At 33.7% G+C, this 10,560-nt stretch overlaps 1 long non-coding RNA gene across 1 annotated transcript; it reads left to right on the top strand.

Annotated features, from left to right (window-relative positions):
* The first annotated feature begins 549 nt into the window (after positions 1-549).
* Positions 550-4,158, top strand: LOC141633393 (uncharacterized). Its single transcript, XR_012538174.1, has 3 exons — positions 550-1,872; positions 2,540-2,706; positions 3,697-4,158. It is a non-coding gene; the product is annotated as an uncharacterized LOC141633393 (long non-coding RNA).
* Positions 4,159-10,560: the final 6,402 nt, after the last annotated feature.

The following is a 10,560-nucleotide window of genomic DNA, read 5'->3' as shown; positions in this document are numbered from 1 at the left end:
CATCACAATAACAGCGGAATAACAATAACAACACAATAACACGTGGTAAAAAAAAAAAGAGAGAAAAAAAAAATCAAAGACGTTAAAAAATCAAGTTAAAAAAAAGCACAATAACAGCATAATAACACGAGATAAAAAAAATAAGAGTGAAAAAAATTCAAGCAAAAAAAATTTGGTACAAAAAGAAAAAGAAAAAAAGGTAACATAATGAGAAAATTAGAGAAAAACATAAGGGAAAAAAAATCAAAGTTGTAAAAAAAGGCATAATAACACGACGTAAAAAAAAAGATAAAAAAATTAAAGTAAAAAAAAAAGAAAGACTAAAAAAAAGAAAATAAACTAAATAACCATGTTTTTTTTATGATAACTAAGATTAATCTTGCCACTCATCTCTAATTTAATCTAAAGTGGTAAGAATCAATTCACAACTCACCATAAAAACCAAAAATCAAATCCAATCTCTATATATATATATATATATATATATATATATATATATATATATATAGAATCAGGATCCTGTACGAACTAAATTACGGTGCGAACTGTACGAACTCAATAATAGCCTTAGATTAAACTAGATCTATGGTCCCCATTAACACCTCCAATTACCCCGACTCTTCCCACAGTCCCACACAATTATAGATTACCCCCATCTCCTTCATTAACCTCTCGCATCCCTAAACCATCCTAACCTGTCGGCGCCGACAACCTCGCCGGAGCAAGCCGCACGTGTTACCTGCAACGGACAATATCACTCAAACATACCACCACCTGTCACAACATAGTCGTGGATCTCGCTGTCCACATCATCGGCGACATGTTTTCCGGTCGATAGTTGTTCGAAATTGTATTGCCGGCATTACAACGATGACACCACCAGGTATGATTTTCCTATGCAATACTTCAATTTTTGTCGATCTAGAATACAAATAAGAAACTTAAAATATATATCGGTGTTCTCCCCTGGTTGCTCGACAAATTACCCTTTGTAATTGATGGTGTGTGGCTTGGGAGTGTTTGTTGGGGCGAAAAAGAAGAGAGAAATGTGCCATTGTCGAAGATGAATGGTGGGTGTGGTGTTCGTTCAGGGTGCGTGATGGTACTGGTGTCGTATTAGTTGGTGGTGGTAGAGGTGGTGTAGGTGGTGGTTCATAGTTTGGGCCGTTCGGGGTGGATACATGAAGTATAGTTATGGGATACATGTATGAATACGGCTAGATACATTTATGATTTATGTTTCTAGCAGTACTGATAAGTGTATCCGGCAGTATTAATTTGTGTATCTGGGTAGTTCTACGATTTGTACATTTGTTTTTCATAGCTATTCACTTGGTATTGTTGGTGGGTAATGGGTTAGGGAGTGGTATTGTCGGTGGTTAGTGTTATTGTCGGTATTTAATGGATGGGTGTGGTGGTAGGCGGCATTGGTGGTGGTGGTGGTGGTTGTGACAACAACGGTGTTGGTGGGTTCTGGTATGGTTGTGGGCTTGGTTGATCATGGTGGAGTGGTGGAGTGGTGGATACATAAAATACCATGCCACATGGTATCTCACTATGGAGGATATGATGAACTACCTCGGCAATCCATTGGGCGAGACTAGAATTTTGCCGAGCTACTGACCAAAGATGCTCACTTATACTAGACTTGGGCTCTCACCTTTGTCAATTTTATAATTGCCAGTGATCAAATTTGGACAAACAAGTGAAAATTAAACTAAACTAATCCGCTGCAAGTTAAAATGAGGTGAATCGATTACCGATGTGAAATTAGTAAATTACCTACAAAACTGGGCCTTGTTTAAGTTGTTTCTGAGCAATAGGGAGGACCTCCAGGACGTTGTCGCAGTTGGTCTGGATCTCAGGAATGAGGTAAATACTTACATAATGATCTCATATCTAAAGATAATTATCACTAATTCAATTAAGTACATCCAAATATTTTGGATTTCTATGTTGTTAATGTTATTACGGTTTATGATAGTTTGTTTAAGCTCACATAGGTTAAGGATGAATCAAGTTACATTAGTCTATTGTATTATTCTAAACTAACATTCATATTGATCCAAAGGCCTGGTCGTGTATATGCTGATAATAGCATTGAGTTTCCGGTATGCCAGTCCACTTGCCTTTTTTATTTATGTCTGGATAATCCTGAGTAGCTATGGTAAAGCATGGTACATTAATACACGGTGAGTGATGACCAATGTGGCACACATAGTTTGTCATTTTGAATCTGATCAAGTTAGGATTGACATAGTGAGACGGTATGTCAAGATTAGTTTTAGTGAAGACGAGAGCTCATCTTGAAGTGATTACTGTTTTGTAGCTGACAGTTTCCCTGATTATTCTATAGCTGTACCTAGCAGGACTGGATTTTAACTGTCATCGGTGTTTGTGAAGTGTTTATATCAGTGTTTAGTGTGAGATATAGGTACTTAATACGGAGTAAAACAGAAGGGTCTGAGTAACCTACGGAGTATGTTTTATTTTGAATTTGAGGGAAGACCAAATATTTAGGCACAAATGTTATTGCCAGGTGGTAGAGTGATCCGGCGCATGGATCGATATCTATTAGCCATATGTATAGGTACAAACAGACGAGATAAGTCGGAGACGGAGATAATAAAGTAAAAGACAGGACATGATGAACCACCTCTGCAGTCAATTGGTGAAATTAGGATTCTGCCGAGCTACTGACCAAAGGTGCTCACTTCTTCTAGCTTTAGCTCTCACCTTTGTCAATTTTGGTAATTGTCAATGATCAAATTTGGACAAAAAAGTGAAAATTGAAAGCAATATACATTTGGTCAATTTTGGTAATTGTCAGAATCATATTTCTAAATTAACCTTACATTAGTGTGATATTCATGACCTAGTTATGGGGTTGCAAAGCCACTACCAATGCTGGTTTTGCAGACTGGTTTATGCTTCAACACATTCCAAGATATGTAAACTCCTGAAAGACGGCATCTAAGTCAGAATCACATTGTTCAAGTATATTTATCTGGCGGGTTTTATGCTTCAACACATTTCAAGATATTGGCGAAGAGATATGTAAAGACCTCAAACTTGAGCTTAGGACGAAAGCGCGATTACTTTTTTTTAGTTATATTTATATTGTTGACTTTTACTATTGAAACAATCCCTCTATATTTCTGACGGGAAAGAAATAAGAGAGGTGTGGTCATATCGAGAAAATATATTTGACTGTTTGAGCCAGCAGTTTTGGAATTGACTGATAATCAAGATCTCTGCAGCCAAATTGGTATTAAGGAATGTTTTGATTTTCATGTAAAGAGGATAGACAGTAGAAAAGGGTACGCCTTCATCGCTGTTGAAATCAGCATGAATAATCGTCATTGTCGTTTCACTTTTCTGATCAAATTGCGATTATATTGTCTTCTGTAAGTCTGTAGGATGACAAAGGTGGTCATAAAACTGGCACATATGTGCATTGGCCAAGGCACGATACCTGCTCCGGAAGGAATGAAAGTATCGTGTTTTCACAGGTGAGCTGTGGTATTGAGACATTGTTTAAGCAGCTCTGGTGTATATTGACTACCTTTAGAATGTTAACACACTCATGGGTTTGACATTGAAACTTTAATTGTTGGTCTTATACCTTGGTTAGTAGGTAGCTAGCCTAATTTGGTCTTTAGAGGAGTTGTTTTTCTATCAAGCTTATTTTTTCAGATTGTTGAGGGACTGGAGCAGCACACATGAACTGAAGCTCTAGTGTATTCGAAGTTCAAAGGAACATTTCTAGTCGCTTAAATGTGATTCCTATTTGCATGGCTGTTAGACGTGTTGGAGTTTTGCTGGTCAGACTGGTGAAGGAGAATATAATATGAGGTGGACTGCAATAGAAAGATTATTGAATGCAACTATGCAATTTGCAGATTAAGGAATGTTCCTGTGCACATTGCAAGTTATAGCATTGTTTCCAATTAGACTATGAATATGTTCAAAGTCTATTAGATAACAAGAAGGTTAGTTGTAGGGCCATGTTTTTCCTATTAAAAGATTGTTTTGGTTTTCCTTAGATTGTATTTAGTTTTGGGGCTAGTTTATGTTTTTTTTTTTAATCTTTAGTAGAATTGAATTTTGTATGAATGGTGTAATTTTGTTATTAATGGAATTTCCTACTTTTTACAAAAGAAAGAGAATATTGCTTACTTACAATTATGGCATGTATAAAACGGTAGTTATCAACATATTTGGCGATGCAAAAACCGCCAAATTATGCTATGAATATGCTAAAAGCCATAATCCCTCCATTCAACTCCACTTTACATGTATTTCTTTTTCGTCCATTCAACTCCATTTTACATGTTTCCTTTTTAGGCCAAGAAAATGACCATGTTATCCTTATTCACACTTCATATTTACAAAAAATGTCATCCATACCCCCACACTAATCCACCATAAAACCCCACATTTATATTTTTTTAACATTTTTAACCCCATCATTCTCTTTCCCTATGTACTTTTTATAGTTTTTTTAATCCGTCCCTTAATATCCGTGCAAAAAGCATACTTGCGAAGTGGAGTTGAACGGAGGGAGTATTAGCCAAGCACACTAACGACGGCGCTGGAATATGTTAAAAGCCATATTATGGTTGGCTAAAGGTAGGCAATATAAAGTTAAATTCAGTGCTAAGTGTATAAATGGAACTGTTTGGAAATTATTTAAATGACAGGCTCTCTTAAAAAGAGATGACCAAACAATCTTTATTACTCCTTATTAAGTCCTTAAGAACCTTTAGCCAAGCATAATATGATTAGATACACTCATTTACCTTGCTAGATACATACATTTACATTTTTAGATACACTCATTTAACTTGCTAGATATCGACATTTACCTTTCTAAATACACGTCTATGTCATGCTACATTCATTTAAATAGCTAGATACATAACTTTTAGTTACTAGACACATACCCGTAGCTTTCTAGATACATAATAAGGGAAATGGTTTAGGGTTGCGCGGGCCGCCTAATCCAACCATAAACCCTTCCCGTCCTAAATTTAGGATACCCGTCCCCCCATTATGATCTCATTCCCCCTCGGAAAGGATATCTTGGAAAGGCTTTAAGGATCACCTTTAACTTGCTACACACATACTTTTAGCTAGTTAGATACACACTTTTAAATTATTAGATTCACACTTTTAACTTGCTAAATAAACTCCTTTAAGTTACTAGATGTATACCTTTAGCTAAATAAATACTCTTCATTTAAGTTATTAGATACATACCTTTAGTTTGCTAGATACACTCATTTAAGTTACTAGATACATACCTTAAGCTAGGTAGATACACTATTTTAATTTGTTAGATACAACCCTTTAGTTTGCTGGATACACTCCTTTAAATTACTACATATATACCTTTACATAGCTAGATACACTCTTTTAAGTTACTAGATACATACCTTTAGCTAGTTAGACACTCCTTTACCTTGCTAGATACATACATCTACCTTTCTAGATACACTCCTTTAAGTTACTAGATACATACATTTAGCTAGCTAGATACACTCGAGTTATTATACTATTTTTCCCTTTAAAAACTAAAATGAGGATATTCATTTTATGTTTAATATTTGATTCATTTTCTATATAACAGTGAAGGTGGGGATACCAAAGTTTTTGAGAGGGATTGCGAATGGAGTCAGAGGCTCATGTGGAAAAACTCAAGTCAGAATTTGGAGACCTTCAAAAGTTGCTTGTCGTTCGCACACTTAAGCTCAAGAAGCTTTGAATTTCCTTGTAATCATGTGAGCATTTTACATTTAACATCATTCTTTTGGTTCATCATTCTTTTGGTTTTCAAACCTGCTGAAACTCATGTTTCATAGAAACCTCCAAACAGTCGAATGTTCCAAGTGTGTTTGATACTCAATTTATCGACTCATGTAATTCAATAAGAAGATTCTCGTTGGTTACTTCCTTTAGTATATTCTTTATTCTTTTGTTACAATATTTGGTTTATTGTGCTCTTCTGTAACCATGTTTTATTTGCTTGATAGCGGAAACTGATTTTGAAGTATGCCTAAAAATAGAGAGTAGGTCTCTGGAGGCCGCGAGCTGATCAAGTGAAAGTCTAGCTCTTCTCGCCTACGGCAAAAACCTCTACCTGACCAAGACTTCCTCCAAGAAGTCCCAACGAATTCTGTCATAGGCTTTACTCATATCTGCTTTGAAAGCACATAATGCTTGCCGTCCATGCCTATGCATCGAAATTTTGTTAATAGCCTCATGTGCGACCAGAATATTGTCACTGATGTTCCTCCCCTGGACAAAGGCATTCTGTGTTTCACTAACAAGTGAACACATCACCTTTGATAATCGGTTGGCTATGCATTTTGTCACAATTCTCATCACCACATTGCAGAGACTAATTGGGCGGTAATCCGAAACCTCAACATAACAAATTTAAATTAGCATATGTAATACAAAAAAGATGGTACATAAGACACAAAATATGCTCAAAAGCAATATAATTGAGAAGCTAATTTACCCATTAAGGGAGCAATCAAAAGAAAGAAAGTCATACATGTATAAAAAATACAATGAAGAATTTGGAGAAGGCAATGTAGTACAAGTCTTATTAGTTCCTTTTTCTTCTTTTTTATTTAGTATTATAGTATATAGTGGTGTAGGGTAGAGTTATGAAGAACTATGGAATTTCTCATAAGCTAAATAGCTCGACCTGACCTACACCTTGCTCTGTGTGACACTCATGTTTTTCACGTGTAACTAAGAAAAATGAATTCTCTTACCATCGTTTTTTAGAAAAACTATTTACCCAAGGATTTATTTTTTGAATTTTGAAATCTTTACATTAGTATCTTAAATCCTAAACTTAAAGTCTTAATTATAACAACGTTGGGTCAAATGCCACATAGTTAATCAGTCTGACTCTCTTGGCTAGACTAGAACTGGAAGCAGCAGTTCTACCAGATCTAACAGACACAAACGAAGTCAAGCAAGATGAAGTAGCAGAAACAGATGACAATCACAATAGGGTTGAAGCAGCTTTAGCTGTTGATGGAAGGAATGGCCCTCTTCTATATACAATACACTTAAAATCATACTCTTAAAGCCAGTCACGCAAGTGAGCTAAGGCGCTTGTGTGAGTGGACTAAGCCAGATGATCTACAACAGGTCATCCAAGCTTGTTCGGAAGACACACGGACTCTCTATAAATCCTATACCTTGAAATTCAAGCTCCTCTGTCTCACCCAAATGATTTGGTTTCGAGAGGATTCTGCCAGTTTTTGGCAAAAAGAATTGAAAAGAATCCAAAGAAATTATTCTAAGAGATTCCTTAAGATAAGTACTGCTTAGCAACTTCTAAATCTATCATACATGACAACAACAAATATAGTGTTAATTATATATTTATTAGCACAAATACTTGTATATGACGGTTTTATACAATTTTAATAAGGTTGTGTTTGCATTGGTTTAACAACTATATTAGTATAAAACCGTCTTACACAAAACTAACTACTTACTGGATATCCGAAAAAAGTGTTGTTTACCTGATATCCAAATCCAGTTGAGTATTAACTCCAGTTTTTAAGGCTGCCTCCGAATTTGACCCTTACAATTAAAAAAAAAAAAAAAAAATCAGCAAATAATGCTCCTGTGTCCCATTCTTTAATTTATCTTATCATTTGTGACTGGTATTTTAATCAAACGTAGACAAATTAATGAAAAGAAAGCGGTAGTTGGTTTGGCCAAAGTTGGCTACATTGTCTCACATGCAATGTTTCTTAGTTAAACCAATCCTATAATATATGGCCAATAAACTAAGATTAAAGATGGGTATACAAAATGTTATGCAACTAAGTGGTTATTTACAACCCTTCAATTAGCAAGGGATTTTTTTTCAAAAAGATAAGAAACTGGAGAAAGTTAATCTATAGAGACCCAACGGAGTGGTTATTTCCAACCTTTTTATCAATTAGCCTTTACATACCTTACTAAACAAATTGTTATAATGTTACCCGTCTTCCCTTCGAAAATCTCATGTTGGAGCTTGTGTCCTCCACAAATTAGAGTGATAACATTTATAAATCTCTTATAGGTTCACAAGGGTATACTTCGTATTTTATCAGTTGATTAACGATTACCTAATAACGGTTGGCTTGCTAGAAAGTTTGACGTTATTATCATACTGATGGCGGTGATCAACTGGTCCCTAAAAGTCACACCTAAAGGATGTGTTTGAGAGATGTGATTATGGAAATGTAATCACATTGATGCCTTATATAACTAAAAGGTTAGTTCATATATTTGACTAAAAAGTTAGTCAATGTGATGATGAGACGATTATTTAATGCCGATTAAATAATATTAGCTAAGACGAATTAACTGTCAATTCGTAAATTGAATCTAATAAGTTATATTTAATTAATGTATATAATGTTAGCTTGGACGAATTAATTGTTGGAGCTGGTGTCCTCCACAAATTAGTGTGATAACATTTGTAAATCTCTTACAGGTTCACAAGGGTAGACTTCGTATATTTAATCAGTTGATTAACGTTTACCTAATAACGGTTGGCTTGCTAGAAAGTTTGACGTTATTATCATACAGATGGCGGTGATCAACTGGTCCCTAAAGGTCACACCTATAGGACGTATTTGAGAAATGTGGTTATAGAAATATAATTACATTGATGACCAAAATGACTAAAAAGTTAGTCAATGTGTTGATGAGATAATTATTTAATGAAAATTAAATAATATTAAGTTGAGACGAATTAATTGTCAATTCGTAAAATAAATATAATAAGTTATATTTAATTAAATATATATAATGTTAGCTTGGACGAATTAATCTGTTAATTCGTAATTAAATATAATCACTTGTATTTAATATCAACAAGCTGAATGTGTCATAGTGGTAATAGTGAGGGTACACATACCAAGAGGTCATGGGTTCGATCCTCACTAGATGACAATTCAACACATATTATATATTTTTGGAAAGACCAAAAATAAGGAAATTTTTATTCCTTATTTCGGTCAACTGTGGCCGAAAATTAGGAGAGTTATTTCTTTCCTAATTGATTTCGGAGTTCGGTCTATATAAAAAGAAAGGTAGAGAATTATTTCGAACCTAATATTTTTTTGACCTTGCCTCCTCTTTCTCATCACAAGAACACAAAGACAATAAAATTTTACAGAAAATTTTAGATTGATTTCTAGCATAATCAAAGGGTATATCTCAGATCGTCTTTGGTGCAACCAATAGGCGAATACTTACTTTGGTATTGTTCTTAGGCCATATTTGCTAGGACCGGAGGTTAATTCTAAATCTTTTTACTTATGTTTATGTATTTTATTTTATGACCTTAGATCATCTTCTTTAAATCGTTATAATCCTTCTAAATTAAGGGAAAGTATACAGATTATTTCCCACAAGTGGTATCAGAGCACTAGACCACGATTTTAATTTTGATGATTTTCATAAAATTGTATGTAAACTAATAATCTAATTTTCGAGTATATAAATTAGGGTTCTTTTTTCTGTAAAAAAAAAAAAAAAAAAAAAAAAATTTGGCCGAGATATTTTTTACGGCCTGTTTTTTTTGCTTTGTTTTCCCTTTTGTTTGATGATTTATATCCAATTTCTTTTGATCATATCTTTGTTTTAATCGGTTAAAATTATCATATGAAGAATTGGCGAATTTTGATTTAATGCAGATTGAGTTAGAATAGATATAGTATCATCATGTCATTGATACGAGAATTTGTTTTTGCTATATAGTTTTAGCATAAAAGATTAATCATCTTGTTAATCCATTTGCTAAACCATGTTCTATTAGCAACTGTAAACTTTGTTCTTCATCAATCTTGTTTTAGGGCTTACTGCCACAAAAGGGAATTTTTTTTTGACGGCTCAAAAATTTTTAGGGTTTGCCGTTTAAAAAATAAAAAAAAAACGTTTTTAGGAATTTTTTTTGATTTACCGAATCAGGAAAGGAAAAGGAAAGTTTTGTTTTTTTTTTCTTTCTTTTGCCGCATAAAAAAAAAGGAAGGGAAAGGTTTTGTTTTTTTATTGCCGGATAAGTAAAAAAAAAAAAAAATTTTTTTTTGGCTGTTTTCTATTTCAGCCGAGAGCTGAAATTTTAATAAACAAAAAAAAAAAAAAAAATTTTTTCCTTTTATTTGGTTATGCCGAAACCAAACAAGAAAAAAAGAGAAGTTATTTTATTTGGCCAATTAGTTATTGTGAATCGGTTCACAATTTAATGATACCGAGTTATTTTAAAGCAGTTTAAAATTTTGACGGATAGAATTCATATTACAAGTTTAATATGGATTATGTATGAATTAATGTGATTAAATTGCGGAATTGTCACTTAATTTAATTTAAATAGGTGGTTTGGATAAATTAATCAACATAATTAATTTATTGTATTATGTATGTTTAATTTATTTTAGTTGATGCTTTTAATTATGTTGAATGAATCGAATGAATGAATTTTGATTTACGTATTTAATTTTTGCAATCAGTTGTATAATGTAATACTTAGTG

The sequence above is a fragment of the Silene latifolia genome, chromosome Y (assembly GCF_048544455.1).
Source record: "Silene latifolia isolate original U9 population chromosome Y, ASM4854445v1, whole genome shotgun sequence".
Taxonomy (NCBI): Eukaryota; Viridiplantae; Streptophyta; class Magnoliopsida; order Caryophyllales; family Caryophyllaceae; genus Silene; species Silene latifolia.
Note: the sequence above shows the minus strand (reverse complement) of the source record. Positions and strands in the feature narration are given on the sequence as shown.